Genomic DNA, 6000 nt, shown 5'->3' with positions numbered 1-6000 from the left:
TATATTTCCTTATCCACTCTTTTTTTTTTTTTTTTTTTTTTCGAGATAGGGTTTCTCTGTGTAGCCCTGGCTGTCCTGGAACTCACTCTGTAGACCAGGCTGGCCTCGAACTCAGAAATCCTGCCTCCCAAGTGCTGGGATTAAAGGCATGTGCCACCACCGCCCGGCCCTTATCCACTCTTAAATGTTATACAGAATTTATTTCAAAACTTCAATAGATTTTTCCTTTCTTGGGATCCCAGTATTGGCTCTATTTCATTTTTTAATAATCTTTTCAAACTTTCTTTACAAGTCAAGCATTAATCTGGAACTATCATTGTGCAGTTATTACATTGTTTCAAAGATGAGAACACATAGCATGCACCTGGGCCATTAGGACTGTGCTGTGCTGTGCTGTGCCCCATGCCTCAATTTTTAATTGTTTAAAAATCATTACATCAAGCTACATCTAGTTTCACAGAATTCACCAGAGCAGAAAGAAAAAAAATAAGAAAGTCAGAAATAATAGAATAATTATGCATAACAAGGCCAACTGAAAAACAGTCACGCACAATTGAAATCTATACAGCCGTTGTCCAAGGCTAAGGTTAGGAGAAATGGAAACAACTGTTTTTTACAAAGAGCTGCTGAGGGCTACTGTGATGTCTCCATCCTGGCCTGCTGTGGCAGTCCCTTATTTAAGAAGGTGGGTTCCCTGGAGGGATAAGTCTCCTGCTTCTTAGGGGTCCAGACACAATCCTCTTTACAAAGAGCTGCCTTAGGCTTCTGAGATGTCTCCATCCTGGCCTACTACAGGCAGTCCTTGTCATTGTATGCTGTCCCCAGCAGGCTCCTAATGGCAACTGTAAAGAAAGTTAGCCTGCCTTTTCTCCTTCCGGTCTGGGCCCAAGCCCTGAGCAGATCCCGGGTGGCAGCTCTGCACCCAATCTCACAAAACCTAGAGGAAGCAGACCTCCCAGGAGCTCTAACCCGGGCAGTATCTTAGGTAAGGAGACAGCAACACCTGTCTCAAACAGGGAGTAACTGGGACCCACTGGGACCCAGAAATTCACTCCTGGCCCCAGAGCACTGGTTCCTTCCTGTCTGCGCTCAGGCACTGAGCAGATCTTGGGCCCCAGCTCTAACCCCAGTAGTAACACTGATCCCACACAGTTCTGAAACATCCAAGATAATAGGAAAGACAGGCTCCAGTCAGAGACAAGGCTGGTAGCACTAAGGAGATCCAGATGGCGAAAGGCAAGCGCAAGAACATAAGCATCAGCAACCCAGGGTACTTGGCATCATTAGAACCTAGTACTCCCACACTAGAAAGTCCTGAATTCCCCATACCACCAGGAAAGCAAGATTCAGATTTAAAATCACTTCTAATGATGACGACAGAGGACTTTAAGAAGGACATAAATAACACTCTCAAAAAATTTGAGGAGAACACAGGTAAACAGGTAGAAGCCCTTAAAGAGGAAACACAAAAATCCCTTTAAAGACTTACAAGAGAACACAGTCAAACAGGTGAAGGAATTGAACAAAACCATCCAGCACATAAAAATGGAAGTAGAAACAATAAAGAAATCACAGAGTGAGACTACCCTGGAGATAGAAAACCTAGGAAAGAAATCAAGAGTCATAGATGCAAGCATCACCAACAGAATACAAGAGATAGAAGAGAGAATCTCAGGTGCCGAAGATACTATAGAAAATATTGACACAACTGTCAAAGAAAATGCAAAATGCAAAACGTTCTTAACACAAAACATCCAGGAAATCCAAGACACAATGAGAAGACCAAACCTAAGGATAATAGGTATAGATGAGAGTGAAAATTCCCAACTTAAAGGACCAATAAATATCTTCAACAAAATTATAGAAGAAAACTTCCCTAATCTAAAGAACGAGATGCCCATAAACATACAAGAAGCCTACAGAATGCCAAATAGACTAGACCAGAAAAGAAATACTTCCCATCACATAATAATCAAAACACCAAATGCACAAAACAAAGAAAGAATATTAAATGCAGTAAGAGAAAAAGGCTAAGTAACATACAAAGGCAGACCTATCAGAATTACACCAGACTTCTCACCAGATACTATAAAAGCCAGAAGATCCTGGACAGATGTCATACAGACCCTAAGAGGACACAAATGCCAGCCCAGGCTACTATACCCAACAAAGCTCTCAATTACCATAGCTGGAAAAACCAAGATATTCCACAACAAAACCAAATTTACACAATATTTTCCCCAGCTTTACAAAGGATAATAGTAGGAAAGCTCCAATACAAGGAGGGAAATTATATCCTAGAAAGAGCAAGAAAGTAATCCTCTTCTAACAAATCCAAAAGAAGATAGTCACACAAAGATAATTCCACTTCTAATAACAAAAATAAGCAACAATCACTGTTCCTTAATATCTCTTAACATCAATGGACTCAATTCCCCAATAAAAAGACATAGGCTAACGGACTGGATACATAAACAGGGCCCAGCATTTTGCTGCATATAGGAAACCCACCTCAGTGACAAAGACAGACACTCCAGTAGAGTAAAAGGCTGGAAAACAATTTTTCAAGCAAATGGTCCTAAGAAACAAGCTGGAGTAGCCATTCTAAAACCTCCAGCCCGAGAACACAAAGGGAGGGACTCATGGCTCCACCTGTATAGGTAGTTGAGGGGGTGGCCTTGTCAGGCATCAGTGGAAGTGGAGGGCCTTGGTGCCTGAAAGTTTGGATTCCCTAGTGTTGGGGAATTCGAGAGCAGGAAGGCAGGAATGGGAGGCTGATGGGAGCACACCCTCATAGAAACTCCCAGAATTATATGGATTAGACATGACAGAGGCAGGCCACCAGAAGACTAGATTCCAGAATTCAAACAAAAATTATCTTGATACTAAAATTTGTTTTGAGAATTGTATATTGCAGACTACACAGCCTTGGTGTATCTACTCATCAAGCAAGCTGAACAGACCTGCTCGAACCTCTGATGTCCTGGAATCTCAGCTGAATGCAGTGAAGACACAGATGTCAGAGGCTTATCAATTTACTCTTCCCCTACCCCTCTTCTAATATCTCAATGCACGTAAGATTAATATTGTTACCCTCATAGGCATTGTGCCTATATAACACATTTAGGAATACAAGGCTTAGACCCAGTCCTTCTTTAACTTTTTTAACTGATTTAAGATAGTTAGCCTGTGAGTTAAGAGCCTATAGCAAATTCATGGTTTATTGTTAGGATATTTTCTATATTTTATTTAGAAATAGCTGAGAGGAGTTAACAGACATCAGTCCAGATTGCCTTACATGGATAGTTGGTTTTCAAAATGTCAGATGTCCACAGAATTGATGTTACAAATATTTTTGTATTAATGTTCATTTTGATTAGAGACCTGTCTGCTCCTGACAGCTTCCCTGTCTTGGATTCTAGGAAGAAATTGAGCATCTTTGGAGTTACTCCAGTTGTGGTGGGACAGTCACTAGGGAAGAATTGCCTCTTTTCATCTACAGACAAATTACTGTCCAGAAAAGGACACACTTGTGGAATAGTTGACTGATTATATCTGCCAAGACAGAGTAATCAGCCCTTAATAATTCTTCATTACTAGGTCTGTCAGATGATCCTGAGACAGAAAGCTGAAGATAGGATGCTCCAACGTTTTGTAGTATAGGGACTGTCCAGGTACTCAGCAGTCTCTATAAATGCTAAGTTTTAGAAGCCATGCTTTGTGCTTCCCATAATTTCAGTTAATTCAGTCATTCTGGATTTCTGACGGGGTTGAAGACTTATAGTCTCATAGCCAATCCTGGCTATTTATTTTGAGAGAAAAGATTTGAGAGGATGGTTTTCAGCTGACATTCATTCTAAAGCCAAGAAAAAAGCCAGGTTCAGAACTAAATTTTTAGTTAAGAGAGATGACAGAGGTTCTGTTTAGTCAACAAAATGATGGACTGGGTATTAGGTCTATCTTGTACCTTACTGATACAAATTGGTATAGTGATGCTCTAATTGTATTTTGAGAGAAAAGTTTTTTTTTTTTAATTTTAACAGGAAAGGTGATATGTAGGAGGAACTAAGGTGGGAGGAATAAGGAGAGGAAGAGGAGGAGTAAGGAGAGGAGGAGGAGGAGAGGAGGAGCTAGGAGATGAGAGAGAGAGAAAGAGAGAGAGAGAGAGAGAGAGAGAGAGAGAGAGAGAGAGAGAGGAACATGGAGGCAGATGTTGGTGTGTCTCCACCAGTCAAAAGTAGTTGGTATATCTAGATTGGATATTGGGTTACACTTCTGATTGTATGGGCATCTTGGTATTGAGCATTACCAAATTTATAAAGCCTTTGATTAACATTTTTAAAAAAAGGAATTGAACTCAGGATCTCTGGAAGAGCAGTCAGTGCTCTTAACCACTGAGCCATCTCACCTGCCCAAGAAACCCTATCTTGAAAAATAAAATTAAAAAAAAGAAAAAAAAGAAAAAGAAAGTTAGCCCAAAATGGAAATATTGACCTCAGGCCATGGATAATTTTATTGGTATTATCTGCAGCATCAAAGCTCAACAGAGCAGCATTTTTTTAAATTCATAATCTCACTATGCAAAGTTAACACACCCAGAGAGGTGTTAGAATTATGCCAAATACTCTACAGGTATCTTTAAACTTTTTTCTAATTATAATGACAATCACTGTAAATTTTAGAAGTAACACTACTCCAATGATATTTATCATGACACTGGGGATGGCGCCTAACTCTTGAACCCTGAACCTCTTTCAGATAATTTCAATAGGATATAGAGCATCATCCATTGTTCCAAATACCTATATAAATCCTTTTGTATACTCAGTACATTAGTAACATTTTTTTGCTAGATGGTTAACAAAAATAGTTGTCTGAACTCCTTGTGTCAATGCTATTGCAGAAGCAGTGGTGCTAGCAATTAATGAAATTAAAGCTGTTATACCAGCAATAATCAAGCCTGCTACTCTCTTGCTTCTGCTTAAAGCCTAACCCACTTCTTCCAGCACTTTCAAGCTTTTTTCAGAGAATCAAGGTTTTCTAATACTCAGGGCAGTAAGACAAAAGCTGATTGATAGACCCCTGTAACAAACATGCCAGGTTTCAACACACTAACACAATTGGAAATTATACAGTTAATGCAACTTACAATAAATACTGTAGAAGAAACAAAACCAATTTTAGTTTGACAATTAAAAGAGCCTTAAAACATGCACTAACCCTTATTTGGAATCCAGATCCTGTTCCAACTTTATCTCTTGCTATCACAACATCATAATGAACTACAGCTAACTTCCAAATATGTCTCTGTAAATGTCCAGATCTAGCCTTCCAAGTGTAGACTGTTATTTCCAATATTGGATTAAGAGATGGCATGTATAGCTTGATCAGGCTAGCCCTTCTTGTCCTCAGAATATTTTTATTCCTGCCCATCGTGTTAAAGCTTGTCTCTAACTACATCAACAGGCTGGCAGCCAAAGTATATGACTTGAAACTGATAATGGACCCCCAGACAGAGTTACTAATTTAACATGCTGGCAAGCCAAGGACGGGTAAGATTGTGCACAGAGCCTTACCAACCTAAGACAGAGTGCATTGCTTATGATAATGCATATTCCAAAGGAAGGCTTTCTTGTCAGAACGATCTAAGACAGGCTCAGTCTGGTTTATGTAATAAAAAGGGGGAGATGTGGAGAACTTTTGGGGCTGCCTAGCAGGAATCTGTCATTGGCCAAAGTCAAGAAAATGGACTGCTTGGAAGGAATCTGACATAGGCCAAGGACAAAGAAATGGGCTGCTTGGAAGGAATCTGACATTGGGCTGAAACAAAGAAGTAATTTCAGGCAGAAATCTAAATCCTAAGCTAGAACAAAGAAGAAATTTCAGGCAGGAAGCTAAATCTTAGGCTAGAACAAAGAAGTAATTATAGGCAGAAATCTAAATCTTAAGCTAGAACAAAGAAGTAGGCTTCAGGAATGAAAATGACTTTGGACTAGGACA

Source organism: Grammomys surdaster, unplaced genomic scaffold (genome assembly GCF_004785775.1).
Source record: "Grammomys surdaster isolate TR1022 unplaced genomic scaffold, NIH_TR_1.0 239, whole genome shotgun sequence".
Lineage (NCBI taxonomy): Eukaryota > Metazoa > Chordata > Mammalia > Rodentia > Muridae > Grammomys > Grammomys surdaster.
Note: the sequence above shows the minus strand (reverse complement) of the source record.